This window comes from Leptodactylus fuscus, chromosome 4 (genome assembly GCF_031893055.1).
Source record: "Leptodactylus fuscus isolate aLepFus1 chromosome 4, aLepFus1.hap2, whole genome shotgun sequence".
NCBI lineage: Eukaryota > Metazoa > Chordata > Amphibia > Anura > Leptodactylidae > Leptodactylus > Leptodactylus fuscus.
The window spans coordinates 78,740,474-78,768,063 of record NC_134268.1 but is presented as its reverse complement, the minus strand read 5'-3'; the positions used below and the strand labels follow the sequence as shown (position 1 = coordinate 78,768,063).

The 27,590-nt window shown below is 42.0% G+C and overlaps 1 protein-coding gene across 2 annotated transcripts in view; it reads right to left on the bottom strand.

The window, feature by feature from the left end:
* Positions 1 to 7,431, bottom strand: part of CDH7 (cadherin 7) — a 234,339-nt gene extending 226,908 nt beyond the window's left edge. The window contains exon 1 of one of the 2 annotated variants that reach the window (XM_075270715.1): positions 7,406 to 7,431. The gene's annotated coding sequence lies outside the window, so the exon portion shown is untranslated. Of the gene's footprint in view, positions 1 to 7,024; positions 7,131 to 7,405 lie in introns of those variants that run through there. The other variant, XM_075270714.1, reaches the window with a different exon arrangement.
* Positions 7,432 to 27,590: the final 20,159 nt, after the last annotated feature.

Below are 27,590 nucleotides of genomic sequence, written 5' to 3'. Positions count from 1 at the left end.
GTGAGTTTCTTTTATACAGAGTTACAATGAAGTCTACAAATCACTGTTTGATCAGCAAACAGTATAATCATAAAGTATTATCTAGCTAAGATTACTATATTTACAGTCATATTTAACAGACAGAAGTGGACATTTCCATGTCTTCTGTGGTGCTTTCACCTCCAAGAGCAAAATATACCTTTTGCCACAAGATTGTTTTACATTTGCTTTTTTTGCTAGCATGTTGTGATATTGCAATGACGCTTATTCATGAAACATGAAGACCCTCACCAAATTCCTGAAAAGGACAGATACATAAAAATAGTTTTCTCCATCAATAACAATTCCAATTAAAATCAGAATGTAAAACAAACACTAACAATTCCAAAACATATTTACCTCTTCCTCCTCCGTTATATATCTTTGAAATTTATGAATAAGTTGTCAACTTGGTGTAACCCCAAGTCAAAGTGTGTCCCTACACAGTCTGATACAGTCAGCAAGCAATATGGATGGCATGGTGTCAAAATGTGTAAGGATTTACTGCCAATTAGTAACATTGTCAACAGATTCATAACTGTTTAGGAGGGTTGTCACTACATAGAATTCTAAGAAAAGATGATCTGGATTTGATGTTTCATGAAGAATACAAGTAAATAGTAAAACAAACATGATGGAGACAGGTCATTTTAACACTCTACAAATACAGTGTGACTCCTAGAGGATTTTGTTGGTTAACTATGCATCCAAAGTATTCTAAATACAAAGCCAAGTATAGCTATCAAAGGAATGGGAGATTTCTACCTTCTACTATGGAAAGGCCAGCTCAAAAAACCGCAACAAAATATGCAACAAAAGCTGCATTTTGCAACATGGGACCTTAAACCTAAGACATTCTTGGCTTTGGTTCAAAAATCTTAAGAAAGATCTGCAACAAAAAAAGCCGCATTTCCGCAATATGGGCTCTTAACCTTAGGCCGGGGCCCCACGTGATGGAAATGCTGGGATTTGCCCACAGCGGAAATGCTGCGGAAAAAATTGTGGTATTTTACAGTCAGAACAAATTGGATGGGATTCTAGCGAATCCCATGCCCACTTTGCAGTAAAAACCATGCTGCAGATACACCATGATTTCCAAAACCAGCACAGTTTTGGAAATCGACGCATGCCAAGTATACCTACGGAAATGCCATTGGTTTCCCCATAGGTATAATTGAAACAGAAAGTTTGCAGAGGAAAACTCTGCAAACTTATTGTCTAAAGTGCTGCGGGAAGAACCGTGATATATTGCTACCACATTTTTTTTCTGCAGTGGTTTTTTGCTGCGGGGCGCCACGTGGGGCCTTAGCCTTAGTGTTTTTCAGGATGGAATTTGACACTAGAGGAAAGTCAATTATAGACATGACAGGCAAAATGTGAATGAGAAGCAGAAAGAAACAGTGATCCTGGAGCAGATTATAGTAAGACCTCTCTCTCCCCCAGAGTTATATTCACATCTGTACTGCTCACTCCTGCACAGACCTGCTGAAGGACTGCTACATATAGTGCTATAAGTACTAGAAATCTTACTGTTGCCTTACTTCTTGTTCTCACTCACTGCTCCTCCTTCTCCTCCCTTCATATAGATCTCTATGTGATCTGATCTGTGAGTGAGATGTACCTGTCTTCACCCTGATCACAGATCTCTGAATGAATTGAGCAGTTTACCAGGCAGGAGAGGAGCTGATATCAGGTGATTGAAGCAGTTTCCTCCAAAGAGATATATTACAAAGTGTCCTATATCCAACTACTCATTTACAAAAACAAGTTTATACTACAGTTACTCTTTAACTCGGTGAAATTTTTCGATTTTCGTTTTTGACACCCGACCTTTCAAACTCCATAACTTTTTTGTTTTGGGAAATGTCTATGCTTTGACTATATCTGTAACTCTAAGGCCAAGCGGAAATGCAGCATTAACTGAGTAACAGCTTCCATTTTGTAACACTTTGTCTCCAGTTAGGGGTGGTTATCTAGAATGGAGAGATAAGAAATGCCCTTAAAGCTGGGGCCTATGTGTAAATGCTGCAATTTTGCTGTGGCAGAAACACAGCTGCAAAAACCTTCAGCATTTTACAGTAACTGCAAAATGGACAGAATCCTGCCTAATCCCATCCACCCATCTGTACATTGCATAAAATAATCCCCAGCGGAAATTCCTCAATTTGAAAACTGTTATGTTTTTGCAAACTGCATCATGTCAATTATACCTACCGAAATCCCGGACAATTTCCCTATAGATATAATTGAAGCAGAAAGTCCGCAGAGGAAAACTCTGTTGACTTTCTGTGAAAAGTACTGCAAGAAAAAAAACACTAAACGTTTCCAGCGCAGTTTTTCCCGCAGTGATTTCATGATAATGGAGCTGCAATGCAGAATAATAAAGACATTTTTGGAAAGTTTGCCCAATAAGGTACAGTCATAAGAGAGATAAAATAAGATAATCCTTTAATAGTCCCACAGTGGGGAAATTTCAGATTAGTTCGATACCGATTTTCCTGCAGGCAGACAATGATAGGACAATTCTGACGCATCTTTTTTCTTATAGTTATAATTTCATTGTTTCTTTATTTTATTCCTCTTAAAACTGCGTGAAATTTACAGCTGAGTGTTACCAGTTGGGGTTGTATCCATGTGTAATATTCACACTTTCCGAGCAGTGCTGCCTTTATCACACTGTGTGGGAAACACCCCATTGACATTGAAAAACACCCAGTGGAGGAGAAAAGAGAGGAACAGCACAATGAAGTGCTAAGTTAAGAGTGTTGAAGAAGTGTTATTTCAAGGGGAACACAAGTATTTCCTAAAACAGACATGTCAGAAGCGATAACAGCTATCCGATAGAACCTGTACACTGCATATAGCTGCAATTTCTTATACTATCCATAAGAATGGGAAAAAATGGTTCACCATTAACATTTTTCAAAACTGAAATCTTTCATCCGACAGTGTACACAATAATGTGTTATCCCCTGTGTCATAGTATTTGCTCACAAGTAATACAGTCTCTGGTTTCCATTGCATTACTCTAATAGCCATGTCCTAGTTCTTTCTTCCGAGAATCATTGTTTAAACTTGTTCTTCACACATGTTGGAACAAAGTAATACTGTATGAAAGCAACATAATATACGGCACAGCTACATTTTCACATTTCTATAGTTTGCTCTGCCAGGTACACACAATTCACTGCATTAAAGGCAAGACTGGTATTTGTATTATATAGATTTTTACCTGAAACAAGAACGTTTTGTAGAAAAAGATTTTTTTTCCCAATAAAACCTTTATCCAATAAGATATTTTCAGCTGCTGAATTGAGCTCTGAGGAAAAGGAGAGTTAAGCTGAGAAACAAAAAATACTAAAAGAGCCAATAGCTTCTTACATAGACGGGGAAACTTTCATTATTCCCTGGCTCCCTCTATCCGCTCAATTAGTGTCTCCTTTGTCAGTACTACAGTGACACCCACTGGTTAACACTGACAGTCCTGATCCTATGATGTCTCCCTGCACTCACTAGCTACGACAAATCCTTCTAATGCAGTTGTTTATGGGGAAAGATAGATAGATGGATAGATAGATAGATAGATAGATAGATAAGATAGATGATAGATAGATAGATGATAGATAGATAGATAGATAGTATAACTATTCTAAACTTTACATAGATTTCATTAACTATTGTAACAGTTACCTCCTATTGAACTTTAAATTGAACTTAAATTGAAATTTAAGATCTAAAGAAATCTATGAAAAAAGTATATAATAATATAGCTAATTATAAGAGTTAAGAATATTGTAAGCGAGATGTTTTATGCAAGATAAGTCGCTAATAACGGGACAGATATTTTTATGGAACTCCACTGGCATATGCTATATTCAGCCTCTATCTGGAATATAACTAAAGGGGGTGTCCATATTTTTTTTTTTAAACAAGGAGATGTGATAAAATAAAAGAAATAAATATAAATAAAGTAACAGTATTATCTTCTAGCTGACCTTTGTTTATTTGTTCAGCAGTTGTGATGTAATGCATAGTACATCCATATGACCACTGTAGGCAATCGCTGGAGGTAACGCCTGTAGGCACAGCAAGAGACAGCTGAGGCCAGGGATTGGTTACAGGGCCACGTGGATGTAGATGACATCATAGCTACAGGACAAGTAATAAATGGCAGAGCTGGAGTACCTGAGGATTGTTTAGGTGACTGTTTAGGTGCTGACCTATTTTTAGCAATTTTCCCACATTTCTTAGAGGATAATGACAGGCTTTAATTTAACTAATATTTGAACAAATATTGAAACACCTCTCACTCCACTTTTAACAGGGATGGTGTTCCCCTTTATTACCATTGGCTCCCTTTCTCATTACCAACCAAAACTCTTGCAATAAAGTACAAAGAAGAACAGTAAAAAGTCCAAGACCACTGGAACGAAACTTGTGTTAGAATTGTCCATTGTGCAAAGCGTTCCCCTGAACCAGCTAAAGAGGATAGTCTATTTTAATATATATTTCCTATGCAAATGTGGGGCGTTATTAAAGTCATATATATCATAAAAAGCCACTTAAAGAAGTGACAGCCATAAACAGGGCTGCCATGTGATTCTATTTTACATCAATGACCCCTCTGCCTTGGAGTTCTGGGACATAGAGGGCTATGCTGCTTCCTCTGTTCCTCTTACATTCAGAGGATTTGGGCTATCGGATGACTATGCAGCATGGCATTTCTTATCCATACGGTTATTTTTAAAACAATACATTTAGTCTCCTGAAGACAGAGACACATTATCTAAAGCCTGGGCATAGCAGGTTTTATTATATCTGGGAATAAAGTCATTGAGCGCATATCCAAAAACAAATGAGATCCTGAAACTCCCAGATGAAATCGGAATTAAATTCCCATTCAGCAGCAGAGCAAATGTTCTGTGAATTCTGGAGATAAAATTCCTGTCTATGTATTGTTGTTTACCGTATAGATAATTAAAGAGACATAGAGAGTCACAGGCCAGGATAATTAGCAAGGTAAGCTTGTAATCTCCAACCAGCACATAGGGTAGCTGCGAAGAAGGAGAATGCATGTGATGCATGGCATGCCAGCTGGCCAGCAGCTCCCTATTGTTTCTAGTATAAATATAGCATCCTTCCAAGATGCTTAAAATATCTGTCTACCTGTATAGTGCACTGCTACAGGAGAAAACGGGAGGTATGAACCGATGCACCACAAGCACATGATAGCTGACATCTGCTGCCAGTACTAGGAGCATGATCTTCTACACATCACATAGGCTTCTAAGAATATTCCTTTAATCAGGTTAATACTTTCACATTAATCACTGAGGATTAATAGGTTATGACACTCAGCAGTTCTGTCTCTGTCAATTACTACATGACAAATTGACATTCACATTAGCAAGAGGTAATGAGCATCAAAATGTCATAATGCAGTTGTTTGGAAATGTTTTTACCTTTGTAGCCTATAAGTATAATATTGCACCCCTATAGATACAATACCAATCGTTGCAATCAGTCAGGGCAATATGATGAGCACAAGCATAGATATATCTATATGTATATTTGCAATGAACTGTTCTGGAGGAAGTTTTGCTACAGTATAACAAAGCTGAGAGATGAATATGACCAACTCCCTCAGCTTAACCTTTAATGCAACACTGAAGGTTATACGACGTTGCATTGTCTTAAAAATATAAATGTGCTTTTTGTGATCCATGCATCACCCTTCTGGAATATGACTGTGCACTATGTCTTTGCAGAGCACCCGCTCATAGCTGCACTATAGAAGTGCCATTGTCATTTAACTCTGTCCTGCAACTGGACGACACTACTGAGCAACAGTTGCAAGACAATATCCAATTAAGCAACGTAGTGCATAGTATATAAAAGTAAAGCAGGAGGCGGTGGATGTCGGACAGCCATTAGGAAATGCTACACACTGTAATTTACTAGCTTCTACAGTAACTAGCTAATTATCTCTGCTCCACATTGTTGACGCCTTGTTTCCCATGATTTACTTTGGCTAGAGAAGAGAACCGCGGACACACATAGATCTATAATTCTAACATTGGCTCTCCTAAGGATTCATTATGAGAAATGCAGAATTCTGGATAAAGTTAGCAGTTCAGTAAATGCAGGCACAGAACAAGTTTAGATCATGTGACCAATAGACAAGTTGTTACTTGGGAACTCTACCTCTTTGTGGTTTGTCAATTAGTAGCAAAAAGTCAGATAAGGCTTAATGCATTCCCTATTGATCCGCCCAGTAACAGAAAGCTTGGAAACATCATTTTTTGACCTGATCTAGGTGTTTTACTACTAAGCATCTTCTGCAGCGACTCCAAATATGAGATGGCACTGATAATAAATAGCCAATCTGATGAAACACAACACCTTGGGTATGGTGGATGCAAATCTAGCACATTCTGCTTAAAAAATAGAAAGTAAATGGACTTGACCTTTCTAATCTGCCAGGACAGGTAATTTGTATTCTTAACAAGTTTGCCAGCAAAGCATTTTTTGCACTCTCCTGTTACATCCATTACCTGAATGTTATACAGTGTATGCACATGTGCACTTGTCTATGCTGCTATAGGGCAGCCAGCTATACATATAGAGAAAGCCATATAGATAGGCATACTCTGACTAGTGCCAGCATCAACATAATAATTTCACATTACACTGAATTGCCTGTATCCTGACATTGCGCCTGGTGAATTCATGCTCAACATAACCCTCTGTGACCTTAGCCTCAGCGTGAATTGCCAGGAACACAGTGATAAAGTGCCATACTGTACACTCTGGCAGTCAGAACACTTACAAGAACACGAGTCATCAAGCTTTTAACCTCACCTATGTTAGACAAGCAATGCACTTTAACAGGAACATTTATATCTAGACATCAGTAAGGACAAGTGTACACAACACAGTTACAAGAGAATATGGTAGTAGTCACATAAGGTCTGACCAGCACACACACACACATACGCTTACTTACCTTACTCCAAATTTTGGATCCCTGTAAGTCCTGTCTAAATTGTCTGCTGTGCCTGAGAGGCATTCTCCTGCTCTCCCTATTCCCGTCTATCCCTCCTTCCCTTCTGTGCCTTCTCATTTGAAGCATGCTTTTTTTTTTTTTTTTTTTTTTTTTTGCAGACTTGCCTTTTTATATGCTTACTGGCAGCAGGTCTTTTTTATCTCTTTTCAAAGCAACCTCAGATTAGAATGGAAGTAACTTCTAAATGTCATTGATGCTGCATGCAAATGATCCAGCTATCTGTGGCACTAAACAGAAACCTAGGCTACAATTCCCTGGAATGAAATGCTTACAAATAATCCAGGGCACAAAAGAGAGTCCAAAATAGCAGAAGCATCTTACCTTCCTCTTCTTCTTCTTCTTCTTCTTCTTCTTCTTCTTCTTCTTCTTCTTGCTCTTGTAGTGTAGCCAAAGAAAGAAATATGTAAATCCTCAGTGCCTTATGTTAAAGCTGCTGCTACCTGCTCCTGGAGGAGACATGTGCCTGCTCTGTCACAAGGAGAACTTAGTGGAGCTGAGCTTTGGGCAGACTGTGCAGTAGTAGCAGCAGCTCAGTGATATGAGGGTCTCTGGGGCTCTGAACTGCTGCGAGAACATGCTCTGTGGCCTCTGACTAGTTCACTTCTTCATCTCAGGATCTGAAAAGGCAGCACAGTGACTTCTCCCTCTCCCTCTCCCTCTCTCTCTTTTCCTTTCTTCTCTTTTTGTTCCTCTTGGATACAGCAGTTGCTATTAAAAAAGCATCCAAAGCAGGAACATCCTTCTTGACAGGAGGTGCAGATGGAGTCCTCACTAGAAAATCAGAGAAGGTCTATGAGATGGAGACGTGGTAGCTCCCAATCTATCTCCTGTGAACTATTTGCATTTAAAAGAGCTTCAGGAGAGACTTTAAGATTTCGCTTTTTTTCCGCTTGTCATTAGGAGCCATGATCAATTGAGCTCCCGAGGCATCAAGCCAAAGTCATAAAAGCCAATCACAACTTTAGAGTTTTCTTGCTTTATAGTTTTGCCCTTTCAATCTCTCAAGCCTGCCCTAGTTCTCCACTCTTTACTTCAGTATATTCTCCACCTGCTGTGTTATCTGGTGTAAAATCCCAGTGTATGATTTAGTCTCAGTGTGAAACTCATCTTCCAGAGAGGGGCCTGTGTCTAAACACTTCGGAACAATAGAGTCAGGTTAGAAATATTGTGTTGCTTGAAACGTCGTGCCTATTGCTCTCGTTTCTATTGTCTTGCTATTGTTAGAACCATGTAAATTCACAAGTGACGCTCTGCAGGCTGATTCACACCTGGATTTCTTCTTTTTTAATATGTACGAGGACCATTTTGCTACAATATATATATATATATATATATATATATATATATATATATATATATATAATATTTTAAGGGTTAAACAAAATATTTTGTTTATTCATTTTTTCTTAAGAAGACACATGCTGCAATATGTTAGGAACAAAAATATCTATAGTTCTATAATGCATATATAGCGTGATCTAAAAAAAGTTGAACACTCCAAAAATTATCCAGGGTAAGAAAATACGGTATCTTTATTCACTCATTTTAAAGGGAGATGTTTCAGTGTTTCTCTGAGATATAGAAATGTTGTACGATGAATATAAGTGAATAAAAACACATTTTTTTAATGATTGGCACCCATGCTTGTTCTCTTTTCTGGATTGCATATAGATGAGTATAGTAGATAAATGAGTCAAGATCAATCTTGACGTGAGAAGGTGAAGTGAGTAACATTGATGTTTTCATCAAATCACTGTTCACTCCTTGCACTACTGCAATGGAGGACTCAGATCTACCTATATGTAAACTCGCCATATTTTCCCCTTTCCCTCTGCTGCTGATTGACAGCTTTCTCCCAATGCACAGAAACAGGGAGAAAGCAACTGGTGGTTGAGAATAGTCTGAATTTATGAACATACTAGCCTCTGCCCACAACTTTGTCTGCATGTTGTTGATGTCAATGATCACCTATATTCAGCAAATTGCTGCCGTCGATGGTTTGCCTGCTCCGGTGTTTCGGCAGCTCTTAAGCTGTCCTGCTGCTGAACTTGTTCCTCGCGCTGTACCTGTGATTGTTCCGGCATCTCAGCAGCTCGCTGGGACACCATATAATGAGCGTGTTGTTGATGTTGATGATCCGCCTGCTGTTCGGCATTTCATCACCTGTCAAGCTTGCCTGCCGTTGAACTTATTCCTCGCACTGTTCCCGGGATTGTTCCAGCATCTCAGCAACTCATTGGGACACCTTATCATGAGTGTGTTGTTGGCGCCAATGATCCCCCTCAGCTCTGCTTGAGGAGAACTCTGTTGACTTCTGGCTGCCTTCATAGCTGTCATTGTTTTAGAATTTTGCAACTAATTATATTTTCTTTTTCCAAGCATGTTTAAAAGTAGCAAACTGCCAATTTGGATTAAAGGGGTTTTCCCATCCAGTGTGTCAGCATGTTGCCTGGAGCAGATCAGATAATATGCAAATGCATGTACAGAATGAACTGAGGGTTAGCTGAGTGTTTATATAGAGAGTAGAGATGAGTGAGTAGTTAAATATTCGATATTCGATATTTGTTTCGAGTAGGCCCTCAATATTCGACTATTCAACCAAATATCAAATCCCATTATAGTCTATGGGGAAAAAAATTGCTCGTTTCAGGGGAAACCCAAATTTGACTAAGGAGAGTCACCAAGTCCGCAATGACACCCCAGGAAATGATGCCAACACATCTGGAATGAAACTGGGACAGCAGGGGAAGCATGCCTGGGGGCATCTAACGCGCCCAAGTCCCAGAATTACCCCACTATCACAGCCTATCAACTAGATACTCCAAACTCAATATGGAAATTGGAAAAATATTAGGACACCTTCTTTCCTCCACAATAGTATGGACAGAAACACAAATTTAAAGCTAAAGAAACATTAATATGCACCCCTTTAAATTACATTGCTCATGACATCCACAGATGGCATAGGCAATGGGAAATCCAACAGCCCCCACCCTTAACTGTCATTGTTTATGTGTGTATGTGATGTGGTGAGACCTCCAAAAATTACTTTTCTGGCCCTTCACATGAGCCCTTCCAAACTAAGTTAGAAGCCCTTAAACTGAGCTACTAACAGAGATTGAGGCCCTTGAGGCGACCTCAGACTTTTACCAGCATAGTTTTAGGCCCTTTAAGTTAGTTCAGCCTTGCACCAGTGGAGTGTTAGGCCCTTTAAGTTAGTTGCGTCTTGTACCAGCAGAGTTTTTGGCCCTTTGGGTGAGTTGAGCCTTTAACCAGCAGAGATTTATTGGCCCTTTGGGTGAGTTGAGCCTTGCAGCAGCAGAGTGTTAGCCCCTAAAACGGTGGTTCCAAAACCATCACTCTTATTGTGTGCGATTGATGCAGTGGATTGGAGTGAGGACCCAGATATTGACCTTGATTTTGATTGTGAAATTGATACCATTATAGCCCTTGAGGTGAGTTGAGTCTTTAAACAGCAGTGTTTTTGGCCCTTGGGGTGAACTGAGGCTTTAAACAGCAGAGTTTTAGTTTTTGACTCTTAGGATAAATTGAGGATTGTATGAATAGAGCCTTGTCGGAGAATAATATTAGGCCCTTATGGTGAGGGCTGTTTAAATTTTGTTTTTCAACTGTCATGGTGGAAGAGGAGGAGGAACTGAAGACCTAGAGCACACACATCCAACTTCATGTTGGGATTCTTGACACTGGTGGACATACAAATGATGGGTCAATCCAGTGGCAGTTCATTTTGATCAGCATCAACCAGTCAGCACTGTCAGTTGACAGACGGTTGCGCTTATCTGTGAGGATGCCACCAGCTGCGCTGAAGACCCTTTCTGATAGAATGCTGGCGGCAGAGAGTTGATGGAAACTTTTCCACCATATTTTGTACAAGTTGCTTGTAGCAATCATTAATGCGATTGGCCCTCCCCTCTACCGGAATGAAACATGATATGTTATTTTTATACCGGGGGTCGAGGATTGCAAAAATCCAGTATTGGTTGCTCTCCAGGATTTTGGCAATGCGTTTGTCACTGGAAAAGCAGCCCAACATGAAGTCAGCCATGTTTGCCAGGGTGTTAGTTGGCATGACTTCACTGCCCCCATGTTATGACCCGGTCTCAGCAGTCTCGGCCTGTTAGGTTCAGGCGCAGAGTGTCCGGACGGCATTCAGCGCGTGAACCACCTGAAGCACGGCAGGGGAATGTTCACACCAGACATGCTGTTTCTGCTCTGGCACTCGGGCGTGGATCACGTGGTGAGTGGCGTGGTGGATCAGTGCCTGGTGTGTCTTGGCCTCTGAAGGGGTTAAGTTCTCTGCAGTGCTGAATACTTTACAGGCCATAGGTGAGGCCTTCTCTTTACTATATAAGGCTGTTGCACACGCTATCTGATGCCGGTCTTAAACTTCTGTACCTGTGCTCCAGTAATGGTCTGTTGTCTGAAGCTGCTACCATCTGCATCCCGGCCCATCCAGTTTCTTGCTCCTGTTCACACAGGACTGGTTCGTTAAGTATTGAGCTCCTATCCAGACATAGTCTTCCGGGCACAGCGAGCCCTAGGTATTTTTTCTGTTTGGAGGTTTGGAATTTTTTTTGGTAGGGGTTTTTATAGTGTGTGATACTCAGTTCTGTTTTTTCCTAACCCTTGCTTAGTTCAGTTATTCTGTGTTTCACGTTTATTTTCTCCCTATGCTTTTGTGTTCTCATGTTCACCGTTAGTCCAAGTCTGGACATCCGTGGGGGGCTTGTTCTGTATCTGCCTCTCCTTCGTAAACGTGAAGCTAGACAGGGGCTCTGTTTCCCTTTGTAGGTTAGCTACTTCTCCAGCTGTGCTTGTGCCCCTTCAGGCAAGTTAGTCGGGCCCACAGCTGCTAGTTGTGCGAGGCAGGGTGTAGGAGGATCCACACTAGAACTCCAAACTGCTCATACTTATTATTGTTTTTTTTATATATGTTTTTCCTTTACTAGACTGAGAAGTTATCAGTCAGGGGCCAGTCCGTGATCAGGGATCCCCAGACCATAACACCCCACCGTGAGGGTCACTGTCCATTTCCTCCTCCTCCTCATCCCCTTCACCCCATCCGCGCTGAAGTAATGGAACGCACTGCACTTCCCCGCTAGCCTCGTGTGTGACAATTATTTCATCTGCCACTTCATCCTCCTCCTCCTCTTCCTCTATCATTACAGGCTGAGAAGCTGACAGGAGTGTGCAGTGACTATCCTGCTGGGATGGGTCAGCTCCTATCCCCGACTCCTCAGCGTGCAATGCGTTATCCCTGATGGCGATGAGGGATTCTCGCATCACACACAGGGGCGGGTGTGTTACGCTCACTAGTGAGTTGTCACAGCTGACCCTCTTGGTGGACTCCTCAAAGACGCGTAAGATCTTGCATAAGTCTGCCGTCCATGGCCACTCATGGTGCAGAAACTGCGGGAGTTGACTTTGAGAAACCCTTGGGTTTTGGAGATGGTACTCCATCAAGGGTCTCTGCTGCTCACACACCCTGCTCAACACGTGATACATCGAGTTCCAGCGTGTGGAGATGTTGCACAACAGTCAGTGTTTGGGCAGATGTAGGAGTTGCTGGAGGCTTCGGAGGCCAGCAGTGGCTACTGTCGACTTACAAAAGTGGGCGCACAAGCGCCACACTTTCACCAGTAGCTCATGAACGTTGGGGTACATTTTTAAAAACCGTTGCACCACTAAGTTGAAAACGTGGGCCAGGCATGGAACGTTTTTTGAGGCTAGCAGCGGCTACTGTAGACTTGCGAAAGTGGGCGCACAAGCGCCGTACTTTCATCAGTAGCTTGTGTATATTTGGGTATGTCTTTAAAAAATGTAGCACCACTAGGTTAAAGACGTGGGCCAGGCATGGAACATGTTGGAGGCTGGCAAGCTCCAGAGCTGCTACCAGGTTTCGGCCGTTATCGCACACGAGCATGCCTGGGCCCAGGTGCAGCTGCGCAAACCAAATTGCTGTCTTATCGAGGATGGCATCCCTCACCTGGGAGGCTGTGTGCTGTCTGTTCCCCAAGCTGATGAGCTTTAGCACGGCCTATGTACAAATACTCTGGTATAAAGTCACTTAAGACCCCTCAAACAGTTTTCCCACAATAGGTCTGGAATTACCTGGGGTAGACCTAGAGCCCTTTTCAAAAATAGGCACCACATTTTCCTTGTATCCCTAAAAATTAAGAATAGGGTAAAGCAATGACTGGACTGAGCTCTTTAAGTACTCATGGGTGTAATCCATCTGGATTAGAAGTCTTGCTCATGTTTAATTTATTTAACTTGTCTGGACCCATTTCTATGTTTATCCAGTTTAGTGTATTGGCTGATGTATTACCATCATTGGTGACACGTACATCAGCTACTGACTGTTCCTCTGTATATACAGAACTAAAGAACCCATTTAGTAGCTCTGCTTTTCTTGGTCCCTGGTGACCAACTCTCCATTACCAATATTTAGGGGACCCACTTGATCTTACCTTGCTGATTTAATTTCCTTTTAAACTCTTATCCTTATTAAACGCTTCAGAATTCTCAAAATCTACAGCTAACTCTTTGGATTTATATTTTTAAATGCGCATTTTTGTATTGTTTATCACCCTTTTATTAAAGGTGTTAGGGCCGGGGGAGGGGAGGTAATTTAGCATGGTTATACTTGTTCTCTGTGGGGATACATGTCGTATGTCCGTCTCACAGCGGGGCGAGGTAGGACATAGTGTATATGAGTTCTTGGATATTAGAGAGCTCAGACGAAGGGACAATCCCAGACAGCAGTTGTTGTTAAGGTTTTACTTCTCTTCACACAGTCTCCACAGCTATCACATACAGTACATGAGTCTTTCATAACAGATATCACTGTATACTGGCAGTTGTACTTATCACTGGGAAAGATGGATGTCTCAATCAGTTCTGGCCTTCAGCTGCTCAGCTAAACTCCCTTCTGTTCTCACTGTTCTGTGCTACAGTCCAGAGTTTCTAGCTTTGCTTCAGGACCAACATGGTGTCTCTTCCCTTTTCCTATTTACTCTCCTGGATCACTGTCTCCCTCCCAGCACACCCTGCTGTGTCAGTGACCACTTCCTGTGTCTCTTGTTAGAGCTTTAACTCCACAGGTGCTGGATGATTTTACATCATGGCTGCAGTCTGTCTCTACCTGTCACACTCTCCCCCGCTAATTTCATGTCGTCCCTGACATTGGCCCAAAAATATGGCCTACGTATGGTTAATTTGGACCCAATTGGAACTGTCCTTACTCAAAGGTCAACACCCCTTTTTCCTGATTGTAGGACGTCTCCCACATCCAGGATCCCAGTATCTAACTGGTGGATGTCTCCATTGTCCCTTCTACTATCCTTAGTGAAAAGATGTGAGACAGTGTCCATAGTACTTCCCTTAACATTAACACATCAACGATAACCATAACCTGACTAAACATAACATTAACAATAACCTTCTTTTCATTCTTCAGCTGGAGCTCTTCCTCCGTCTTCAACCAGCTCTGAACAACTATCCTGAAAGTAGGTTGATTCTATTCAAGATAACCAAACCAGTCTATTCATCACAGTTAAAGTCCTCAGTAAAGTAGATTGTGGGTAGATACCACTCTGGTTGGTTTACCTGACCTTTAGGTGTCCACACCTGTCTGAACTGGACAGTTCTTGGTACTTCTCTTGGTTCTCCTAGAGTGTCATACGTCAGGATCACCGGTTTTCTTACTTCTCTACTTGATACTTTCCTGCTGGGTAGTTCTCTTGATGATTCAGTCCTAGCAGCTTCAATGGTCTCTGCTTCCATGTCGCTTGTTAGTTCATTCTCTGATGTGTTCGGAACTGCATCTGTAGGTCCTTGCTCTTCCATTGGACAACCTATTTCTGCATCCTCTAGGGGTTCCTCTGCTCTTACCTCTTCAACCATTTCTTCAGTAACTGGTGACGGATCATCTGAGACCATACAGTTATTGGGTGCATTTCGAGGTACAAACTCAGGAGCCTCAGGACATAACTCACTTTGTTGAGGAATGTTGGTTCCGCGTCTGTTCGGTATATGGAATACAAGGGATTGATTTTCCTCATCTGAACTCTCACTGTCATCACTTCCATCAATAACTTCCTTCCTAGGTCGTTGTCTGAGAGGTTTTGATCGACGTTTATCAACTTCCTGAATAGCTTGCTGTGGTGGTAGGTAATCACATGGTAGGAGTAGATTTCGGTGCAATATTCTTGTTTTATTATCTCCTATTTCTGTTCTTACTTCATAAACAGGGCTGTCATCAGATTTTCTCCTCACAACCACATAAACCTTCTCTTCCCAATATGATCGAAGTTTTCCTGGACCCCCTTTCTCTCGTAGGTTTCTGACTAACACACGACTTCCCGGTGTCAATTCTGCTCCATGACATCTTCTGTCATAGTATTCTTTGCTCTTTTTCTGCTCTTCCGCATTCACTTTTGATGCTATGTTGTAGGCTTCATTCATACGTTCCCTCCATACCCGGACATACTCAGGATACGTCTTGTATGTTTCTGAAACTGGGGTATCGAACATAATATCAATGGGTAGCCTTGGGGATCGACCAAACAAAAGGAAGAATGGCGAGTAACCTGTTGCTTCACTCTTGGTGCAGTTATAGGCATGTACCATTTTTGTTAAGGAATTCTTCCAATCTCTTTTCTCAGCAGTTGTCAGAGTCCTCAACATTGACAGTAATGTCCTATTGAAGCGTTCTACTTGTCCGTTTCCTTCTGGGTGATAGGGCGTAGTGTGCGATCTTTGGATTCTACAGTATTTCCCTAACTTGGCAAAGAGTTGGTTCTCAAACTCTCTTCCTTGGTCATGATGTAGTTTGGTAGGAAATCCAAACTTCAGAGCAAAATCATTGAAGATCTTTTCTGCTGCTGTCCTGCCTGATTTATTAGTAGTGGCATACGCTTGAGCAAATCGAGTAAAATGGTCCATTACCACTAGGATGTATTCATATCCACCCTTGCACTGCTCCAGGTGTAGGAAGTCTATTGAAACCATTTCAAACGGGTAAGTAGTTTGGATGTGGCCCATGGGCGCTCTGGTCGCCTTGTTAGGATGTTTGTCTTTCAAACACCCACATTCTCTGGTCACATATCTTTCGATATCTCTTTGCATATAGGGCCAGAAGAACCGTTCACGAATTAGGTTCACTGTTCTTTCTACCCCCAGGTGTCCCATCTCTTCATGGAGTTCTTTGAAAACCAATCTGTGGTATACCCTGGGTAACACTAACTGTTGGTTCGGTCCTCTCTGACGGTATAAGATATCGTCTGAGCTGAAGTATAACTTTGACCATTCTCTCAGTAAAGTAGTTACTTCTGGTGATTCCGACTCCCTCTCTCGTCTTCCTGGAACCCTGTTCTGGTCCATATACTGGAGGACTCTTCCAATTGTTTCATCTTCTTGTTGCGCTTTCCTGATAGATTCTTTTGACAGTTGTTGGATGGACATGGGGGTATAATCTTGTTCCCTCACTTCCATAACGCTTGCTACTGTCAATGGACACCACAGTGGTGTATATTCCTGCTTCTGAATTTCTATCGCCTGAGTGGTGCTCCTAATGGTTCCCAGGCAGATTTCCTCTGAGCAAGCTTGCATAAATTCTTCAGGCTCTAACGGCATCCTAGACAATCCATCTGCGTCAGCATTGCATCTTCCTGGCCTGTACTTAATACTGAAGTTGAAGTCAGCCAGTTCTGCTACCCACCTCTGACCAGTCGCGTTCAGTTTTGCTGTCGTGAGGACATAGGTCAAAGGATTATTATCAGTGTAGACCTCAAACTCTTGACTGTAATACAGATAATCCCTAAATCGTTCGCAGATAGCCCACTTCATTGCAAGGAACTCGAGTTTCCCAGAATGTAGATGATAGTTTTTCTCAGCGGCTGTCAATGTTCTGGAACCATAGCCGATGACTCTTAGCTTGCCATTCTGTCGTTGATACAGGGCAGCTCCCAGCCCCACCTGAGAAGCATCACAGTGAAGGACGAAAGGGAGGTTAAAATCTGGATATCCCATGATGGGCGGTTTCACAAGATAATTCACTAGTTCTTCTAGTACTTCCTGGTGTCCTGCAGTCCAATTGATTGGTTGCTGCGCAGAAACAGTGTTTCTTTTCTTTGACTGTGATCCGCCTCTGGTCTTTTTCCTATTTACTGATGTGGGTGAGCTGATTGGCACGCCCAAGAGGGTATATAGCGGAGCTGCAATCCGGGAAAAGTTCTTGATATATGTTCTGTAGTAGGAGAGGAATCCCAAGATCTTCCTCAACTCTCCCACTGTAGATGGAGGCTTGTCTTTCAATGACATTACTGGAGCGATCTCTGCTGGGTCCATGGTATAACCATCTCCAGACACGATTTTTCCCAGAAATCGAACCTGTCTCTTGAAGAGTTCACACTTCTTTGGTGTCAACTTTACTCCATGTTGCTGGTAACGTTGGAGTACTGATCTCACATGTTCGACATGTTCAGCAAAGGTCTTGCTGTGTACCACCGTATCGTCTAAGTAAGGCTGGCAAATGTCATCTCTTAATCCTTCTAAACATGTTTCCATACTTCTCTGGAATTCTGCAGGAGCAGAACTAAGTCCAAACGGTATACGGATCCACTCATACAGTCCCCATGGTGTGATGAAGGCTGTTAAATGTCGGCTGGATTCTTCCACAAAACCTTGGTGATAGGCCTTCCCTTGGTCAAGAACAGAGAACCAGGTACTTCCTGACAAGTTATCCAGCATGTCTTGGATTTTAGGGATTGGGTGCCGGTCAGGGATTGACTTCCTATTCAGTTCCCTGTAGTCACAACAGAGTCTCAATGTACCATCTTTCTTCCTGACACATACGATCGGGGAGGAATAGGATGATTTAGACTTTTGGATCCATCCCCTGTTGATTAGATCCTGCAGATATTCTTTCACTTCTTGGTGTAATGGTTTAGGTATAGACATATAACTTTTAGTTACTGGGGTAGTGTCTCTCAAATTGATCTTCAGGTTCAATGAGGGTATACAGCCTATGTCAGAGTCATCTTTAGAGAATGCATGGCATTCTTCCCTCAGCATCTGTTTCACTACCGGCAGTTCTTCAGCACTCAGCTGTTCCAGAGGTACTGGGGGATCCCACAGTTCTGGTGTAGTTTGTACAGGTCTTTCGACTGGACCATCATTGTTACTGGGTTGTATCACCGAATTCATGGAAGAGAACTGCACTGGTCTCACATTGGCAGGATACACAGTCTTAATGGTTTCTAGATGGCCTAACACAGTCTTAGGGTTCAGCCTCACTTCATGCTTTGTCGTATTTCTCACTAACACAGCCACCCGAGCAAAACCACCAGTAGGTATAGTCAATACGGTCTCACCTTGGATAATGCCCTCAGGAAGATCTGAAGAGTCTTTCGGTACGAACAGTCTCTCTTGTGGTTTTCTTCCTGGTTCCATTCGTACACCACACTTCACTCTCACCGTTCTATTCGCAGGAATGATGGTTGGACGCGAGCCGAGCTTGACTTCCTTCAACCTCACTGTGTTCTGTGCTTCCTTTATCCTGCTGACCACCTTCTCCGCTTCCCTGCTAGATATGGTAAACGAGGTGGCTATAGCATCTATTAACGGTGTCAAGGAATTAGTTCGCTGAATGACCTCATTGATCACATTGTACCCAAGGATCGGTTCTTCAGCCACCTTTGGATCACTTGTGACTAGAAAGGGTACGAGTAACTCAATAGCATTGTTCCTCTTAGCTTTCAGCTGAAACATCACTTCCACCCAACCTAGAAAAGGAATTTCAGTTTGGTTCACCGCTCGACCACAGAGTTCTACCGGACCCATGAGTTCTGCAACTGGATGAAGACAAGTTTGCGGCAAATGACTTCTTCTCCAATCTTCATTTATAATGCTGGCTTGAGCTCCTGTGTCCCACAAAGCTTTCACTAGGAGTCCATTTAGCTTACATTGAATCAAGCACCTCTCACCAATTAGGCTAATGAGTCTGTCTTCACTACCTGAGAACTGTCCTTGGTCCTGGGGATGCCTGATCAGACCATCACACTGATCGCAGAGTGGTTGATTCCCCTGTCCGCCTTGCTGTAACTGTTGAAGACGATCACACACCTGGGGATAAGACTGATACAACTTCTGTATATCTGAAGCTGTTCTGGGGAGGGGTGGTGTTTGTGTTTGGGACTTCATCTGCTTAGAGGTTACCAGCCGCCCCGCACCAGCAACCTTTTGTCTTTTAAACTCTGGGATCGTGACTTTGGACATCCACTGGCATAATGCCCTTCTTCACCACACCCCCAACAATGGACACAGGCGGCACTTCTATTTGACACTCGACATGCTTCACAAGTAGGTCGTCTTCTGTTCTGAAAACCCCCTCCAGGTCTAACTGGTCTTGGCTCTGGTTTAGCGCGAATCAACTTTTTCACTTCCGCTAATTCAGCTCGGAGTTCCCCAAATGCTTTCTCCCAATTAGTGTTGGCTGTTCTCTCTGTCAAAGATGATTTGGTGTGCACCGCATGTGTAGGAGAATCTTCTCGCCTACCTTCCGGCTGATCACTAGACATATTCATTTTCAGCTGGCTCAGCTTGGTCATTTTAGTTATAGAGCCCTTCTTTAACTTTTGTTCACTCTCTGACTCTAAGCTAGCTGCCTCGTTCATCTTCTCAATTAAGATTTCATCTGGAATGTTAGGATCTTCCAGGTACTGCTTCATTTGCAACTTTATGTCTTTACTTATTAACCCGGTTCCTAAAGATCTCAAAAACTTCTTCTGTACTAGTCCTGCATCAAACCTTTCCTCTGCATCTACTTCGCTGGATGCAAACAACAGCTTGTCTTTGAGTTCTATGGCTCTGAACAAGAAACTTTGAGGAGATTCCTTGGTATCTTGAGAGATGTTGATGAGTCTATGGAACAGCTCTGAGGTGTTTTCTTCTTTGTAGTGCCCTTTTAAGATCATTTTCAGTTGTGGTAAGGTCAAGTGACTTTTCATTTCTAGCATGTTCCGCAAATTCAGTCCTGGGCTGATAGCTTTTACCACTGCCTCGATAATTTCTTCCGGCAGATAGCCTTTCTGCAATCCTGCCTCTATCTGGTGCATCAGGTTTGTGTAAGACAGTTTCTCTTTTTGTTCACGTTCTCCAATCTGTCCCAGGATCTTGAAATCTTTCCTGATGGTGATTTGTGATGCTAGAGAGGTCTGTTGTCTTGACTTCCCTAACCTGGGTGGGCTAAGAGTTCTACTGGGTTCTGCTGCTTGTTCAGGGGTTTTGGTCGATTCTTGCACAGCTCTCTTTAATGCTACCAATTGCTCTTTCAATTCCTGCAGCTCAGTCTGTGGGAGGGATTTCTCACTCTCAGTGTCTCGCACTGCCTCTTTACACCCTGGTCTCAAGCTGGTGATGAACTTCATTAAATCATTAAGGAATGTGCACAAGACATCCTCCTCCTCACTATCCCCTAGCTCATCCATCTGCTTGTTGATGGCTGTTAAGAGCTGTCTGTGGTTGCATGTCTTAGAGACCTGTTCTTCTGACACTTTCACATGTGCAGCTACAGCACCCAGTTCCTCATAAGTCAATTGAAGGAGCAACGTACTGATGCTGTTAAGCCGTGTCTCAACAGCCATAGCTGTCTGTTTGATACTGTGTCTTTAATTGCTGTGGCAGTCTTTACCCAGAATCTCACCGCTGGCAGTCTGATCTTGTCTCTAAATATCCCCGTACGGGCCACCAATGTCGTATGTCCGTCTCACAGCGGGGCGAGGTAGGACATAGTGTATATGAGTTCTTGGATATTAGAGAGCTCAGACGAAGGGACAATCCCAGACATCAGTTGTTCTTAAGGTTTTACTTCTCTTCTCTTCACACAGTCTCCACAGCTATCACATACAGTACATGAGTCTTTCATAACAGATATCACTGTATACTGGCAGTTGTACTTATCACTGGGAAAGATGGATGTCTCAATCAGTTCTGGCCTTCAGCTGCTCAGCTAAACTCCCTTCTGTTATCACTGTTCTGTTCTACAGTCCAGAGTTTCTAGCTTTGCTTCAGGACCAACATGGTGTCTCTTCCCTTTTCCTATTTACTCTCCTGGATCACTGTCTCCCTCCCAGCACACCCTGCTGTGTCAGTGACCACTTCCTGTGTCTCTTGTTAGAGCTTTAACTCCACAGGTGCTGGATGATTTTACATCATGGCTGCAGTCTGTCTCTACCTGTCACATACATTTTGCTATATTCTTATTCAACATAAATTTCAATGTCTAACACAGAGGTTACTATATACCAATATTTTACAATTATTGTTCCATGTTTATTTTTTAATGGTTAGCACACTATTGTTTTTTTTTTTTTTTTAATGTAGATTGTGAGCCCCACATAGAGCTCACAATGTACATTTTTCCCTATCAGTATGTCTTTTTTTGGAATAAGGGATGGAAATCCATGCAAACACGGGGAGAACATACAAACTCCTTGCAGATGGTTTTTTGCCCATGGCGGGATTTGAACACCAGGACTCCAGCACTGCAAGGCTGCGGTGCTAACCACTGAGCCACCGTGTGGCCCCTGCTCCATGTTTATATCCTGTAGTGCAGCCCATAACTTGGGAAAAAAATTTAAAACTGAGGGATTTTTTTTTTTTTTTTTAACTTTAGGTGGATAACAGTGATATGTCCAAAATGTCCCATATTATTAGAAATGATCAGATCCAGAAGAGCATCCCCTCTAGCTGGATCTTCTACAAGCTGGATTATAAAATTGTACTGCAATAAGATGATGAATTTCCTCTATTTTTCAGATGATGCAGAACCATGACCCAAGTCAATATCCTAGTAGTTAAAAAAATCCATCAAGACCACAATCTTCACCCACATTTGGCTCTTTCACACTCACTTTCATGCCACGTCTGACATAGATACACTCCACCTCCCCTTATTTTAGCTCTGTGCTGGTGAAAGAGTGTGACGCCCTAAGGTTTACAGCCCAATCATGTGAGGAATCTAGCCATGGCTCAGCTATACCAATTACATTAATGTATTCTTACCTGGACCAGGGCCTGGAGCCCCCACAGTTGGCTTGCTAGGTTTCTAGCATTTGTGAACATGTATTTTAACTTGCTATCCAAGTTCACACATTTATTTCCAGAAATGTACATTCTTGAAGTTTTATGGCCAGATTTGGTTGTAATAAATTGATATCCCAATCAACTGTTCTAATCCCTCTACCACAATCTACTTCCCCATGCACAACTACAGTCTATCCCTTCCCTGACCTATCTACCCCTATATCTGCCTGACCCTCGTTCCTAGTTTAAATTTCCTGTCACCACTCCTATAGCAAAGCAGACTCTCTTCCTTTCAGATGCATGTTATTTGGGTTAAACAGTTTGTACCCCAATGAAAAATCAGCCCAGTGCTCTAGAAAACCAAACCCTTCTTTCATGCACCAAGAGTTGATCCATGCATTGAACTCCCTATCAATGCCACCTTGGAGGTCCGTCCATTCAACTCGGAGCCTAATTCTCTAAAGTTATTCTTAAGGATATCCCACCTACCATTTATTCTGTCATTGGTACCCACATGACAGCTAGGTCTTCCCCTGCCCCTCCACCCTACAATTTGTCCACCTATTCCACTAGAAGCTGAACAATGGAACCCAGAGAGATGACAACTATTTAATCATCTTCCTGATTATAGAGTTAACAATAACCACTAACTGATTTGGCCTAACTGCACTAATGTCCTATCCCCAACTACTTGTTGGACTGTCCTCCTGGCTTTGACGCAAAACAGTATCCATTAGGCCTGCCTTTTCAGACACCGATAACCTCACATCATCACCCAACTTGGTAATTTTGTTCGATGAACAGAAACAGGAGGGATCTTCCTTTTTTTTGGAGCCCCCTCTATCTATATTCATCCTGCTCCTTACCTGATCTGATCTTCCTGATGTTCCTCCATCTCTCAAACCTCCATATCTAACATTTCAGCTAGTAAGATCTGAGAATTTTAACCTAAACCCTGGGAATATTTGTGAACTGGCAATGTCAAACAGTTGGCAAGTATGGGGAACTTTTAAGTATTTTTTATTATAAAAGAATGTTCTACAGTATATCTTTTTTCTTTGTAGACATACTGTATTGTAAAGTACAACATAAAAAGTAAGATGTTAGGATCGGAATGTATGTTATTTAATGACGAGTTCTGTATGGCGCTAAAGAATATGGTGGCACAATAAAAGCAAAATGAAGTCATTATTACTGGAATTACCACTTTGTACCGAATGCACATTTTTTCAAGCAAGGTCAAACAGTTATTCCAATAATTCCAATATCCTTTATGAACAAGGTAAAAGAGATGTCCATTAGCTATGGCGCATACAGCAGTCTTTTCTATTGAAGTCTCACAAGCCAGAACATGATGGGCCTATATATTGGTAGAAGCAAATAGCAAAGTAAAAATACATATCAATTTCGCTTTCGTTTGCTTTCGGACCCAAATGTAACTTTGAAACAAGCACAAAAGTTGCAAAACCAAGCAGCAAACGGTTGTGTATAGCATATGACCACCAACTTCACCCCTTGTAGCACCTCTCCAACAGCAGGTAGTCACTAACAAAACCCACTTCATAGACAGAGTAGCAATGCTCCATAGTGGTTATGGGATAATATTTAAAGGGGTTAAAAGATTAAAGGAATTCAAGTCATCCAATTACATAAGAGGAGGCTTAGTTATATAGTAGTGCTCACCATAAAATGTCTTTACTATTATTAATAATCTTATAAAGTCATTGTGCTAGATTTACTATCACTAGACCTCAAGCAGCTTGGATTGTGTACAGACTCCCCACTCTTCCTCCAGACTCTGGGACCTTGATTTCCAAATGAAATGCAAAATTTTCTTTCATCTGAAAACACCTTTAACCACTGAGCAACAGTCCATAACTTTTTGATGATATTGTAATTTATTGAGATGCACTAGTACTGTATGTGTTAGTGATTATATGTAATACATATACCCCACTGTTTTATGCTCTTTATTGTTAAAAGGGTTTCCCTCCAAGAACATAAATTTGTAAAATTTGTCCCATTACCTTATTTCACTGCAACAACCCCCCCCCCCACATTCCTCTTATACAATTACACCTTGACAAATGATATCCTTGCTGCAATTTCAGATTGCCTTCATGCACAAATTCCAGATCTATGCATTTCCTGCTGTAGCATCTATGTATATGAATCACATGCTGTAGCAGAGAACACAGGCTATAATACCATCCTTCTCCCCAGTGCCGCACCTCCCATGAGGCGAGCGCTTCAGGCGGCACTATGCCAGGGCCTCAGGGAGGGCGGCATTTTTGCTAACCTAAGCCAGTCCACGACAAGCTGTCCTGGACTGGCTTATCACCGAGCGGTGGTTTGGGGAGGCCACTGGAGCAGCGCTGCTCCAGCAGCCTCCCCTCACGCTCAGGCAGAGAGCAGGCAGTCTCCGGGCCTACTCTCTGCCGGCGAATGGGGCTAAGCCCCGCCCCTTCACTCGACCACGCCCCGATCCACCTGACCACGCCCCCGATCCGCCCCCTCCTCCCGGTGGGGGGGGGGCGGCTTTCTGCACCTAGCCTCGGGCGGCGAAAGGAGCAGGCTCACCCCTGCTTCTCCCTCCACAGTCTCGCAGCTCTGCCTAAAATGATACCCTCGTCCCTCAACAGCCCCTCCCAGCTACCTTTACAGAGATGCAGAGATTCTTTCACCGCAGTTTCATTAGCAGCCTGCACAGCGCCCTCTACAGACTGTCCCAGCTCTTTTCACTGTCAGCCCCAGCTCCATCCACAATCTCACGCCCCAGCCTCCTTCACAATCCACCCCAGAAACCTTGATGTCTCAAATGTAGGAAGGGGTGAGGCTGTAAAGGAGTTGGAGAGCATGTGCTTTTCATACATAGAAGCGGGCTAGAACGGACTAGAGGTGGGACTTACAAAGAGATTAAAATCCGGGCATCCTACTTAATGAACCCGTTTCTTGGTCAGCTCAGCAGGAAGTGTCCCCTGAGCTGAGACCCTGAAACGTCACCATAGGTTATAAAATTGCACATGGTGTAAAAAAATAGTGGCAGACAGCTAAACTGATGCAAAATTTATTTAGGGTTATATGGGAGACAGAATATAAATATATAGGAATTCCTGGACAAAACCTTCAATTGCCATTTCCCATAATGCATTATACATATTTGCTGGTATCACTAGCTTTACTGTTTGCAAAAAGTGCTTTAGAACAGAAATTTTGCATATTTGGGCTAACAAAAGTTTTATTTTTTTTTATCTGCTGACAATTTCCTTTTTTCATGTGCAAATGGTTAATTTACCATTGTCCATACACTGTGCACCCACTGTTTTTTTTTTTTATCTTGTGATGTTTTTTCTCTTTGATGCATACAGTATAAGCTTAAGATACAGCGTGGCCTAAATGCAGACAGGAGTAGCAGCATAAGCTGAGAGCTCCAAGACCAAAGGCTGGTTAGCTGCTCAGAAACATCTTGGTTTCTTTTTCTGCTTTCCCTGGTTTACCTGCATTACAACATCACCTGCTGCCAAGTTCTGCTAAACTCACAGCTTTCCTCCAAAGTGCAGCAGCAATCCAAAATGGCACCAGAGCACATGGAATTGTATCTCCTCCATCCTCTCTGCAAACCTCCTCTCATGCTGGTCCCTCCAGTTTGTTCTGTGGAGGGGTTCTTATATGGGGAAAGCAATAAGTGACTATTCTGCCACCTACTCCCCCAAAATTGATATGCATCAATCTCTGAACAACTTATAACTATATCTACCATGAGAAACTTCATAGCTTATCTAACATTAGGTTCACACTAGCGTTCAGGTTTTAGTTCTTCTGCTTGGGGACCCGAAAAATGGAAACCCTATCTGCTTAGAAAGCAGTTACAATGGAAACCTGCGGACCCCATAGAATATAACGGGGTCCAGTGGGTCTCCACTAATTGAAATGGGGAATGGGGGATGGAGACCATATGTACTGAGATTGAAAATGCTGTTGCTTCAGTCCACACTGATGTAAATGCAAATGTTGAGCATTGCCCTTACCTGGAGATCAAAATGGAGGAATTCACAGCAGCTCACAATATCATATCAAATTCACATAATGAGGATAAGACAATATTTCTTCCATTAGAGTTAAACTGACTGTTTCATAGGACCGCTGTAAATGGAATAACATTAGATTTCGTAACAATTCTGAAACCGTTTCAGATGAAAAATTTTTAAAATTCCTTACAAAATTTTTTGTGTTTATTCCCCTAATATTCCAAAGAGAGACTTGTTAATTGACAGGCACTTTGGGTGGTGAAGCCCTAAAAACCTCCCTCCATCAGTACCATAAGACGTCCTCACTTCTTAAAGTAGCTTCTAGTAAAATAGATCTCCAAGAGTGATTTCAACAAATCTCCCTATATGTGGATCTTTCCTTTACTACTCTGGCACGGAAATGGAAATTCACTAAAGCTACCCAAATTTTTTTCAGAAAATGGGATTTTCTACAAATGGGATTTTCTTGTTAAACTGATCATACATAGGAATGGAATTGCCCATGTTCCTACTTCACCTTCACTGCATTATTCTGCAAACAGGACCTGACTTCAGCTTCAGAAAGTATCCGGTCCCCTCTCAAGAAAAATCCTTCTGATTTATTGTGATTTTACATTCACGCTTACCCTTTATGGTTAACTCATAAGCTTATACATACTACACTATAATTTCATATCATCTTTCAACATGTTTCTCACTACCTGTTTGTTATAATATTACATATTCAAGCTGAACTTCACTTTTACTAATCCCGAATGTCGTACCACTCTTACCAAATACAGATTCCCTTAGAACCAGAACTGGACTATCAGAACTTACTTTTGTTATTGTTTGTTTTGATCTTGAACTCTATATATATTGCTGATCTCAAACTTTAGTTTGACTGTTCTAGTTCTTATACATTGTCCTTGGCTCACTTATTATTCTGTGGTATTGTATCACAGTGTTGCCTTATCTGGCATCATATTGCTTTTTGCCTTACTACAGCATTGATAATGTACAATCCCAATGGCATTTAAAGCTACTTTAAATGTAAAGGGTCTCAACAGCCCTATCAAATGATCTTTATTCTGAAAAGGTGTCAGAAACAAAGATGTGACATTATATGTGCTCAGGAAACCCACCTGAAAGAAGATGGTTGCTTCACACTTACAAATAAGCATTTTCCTTGCATCTTTTTCTTACTTTGCTCAGAAGTGAGATGTCTTTATGGATTTTAAGGACTTCCTCTCTTTCTAATCACAGTCATCGGTCTCTGACCCAGAAGGCAGATATGTAATAATAATTTTCCATATTCATATTAACAACTCATCCTTAACTATTGTTTCAGTGTATGCTCCAATGCAAATTTCTTAAAAATTCCTTAAAAA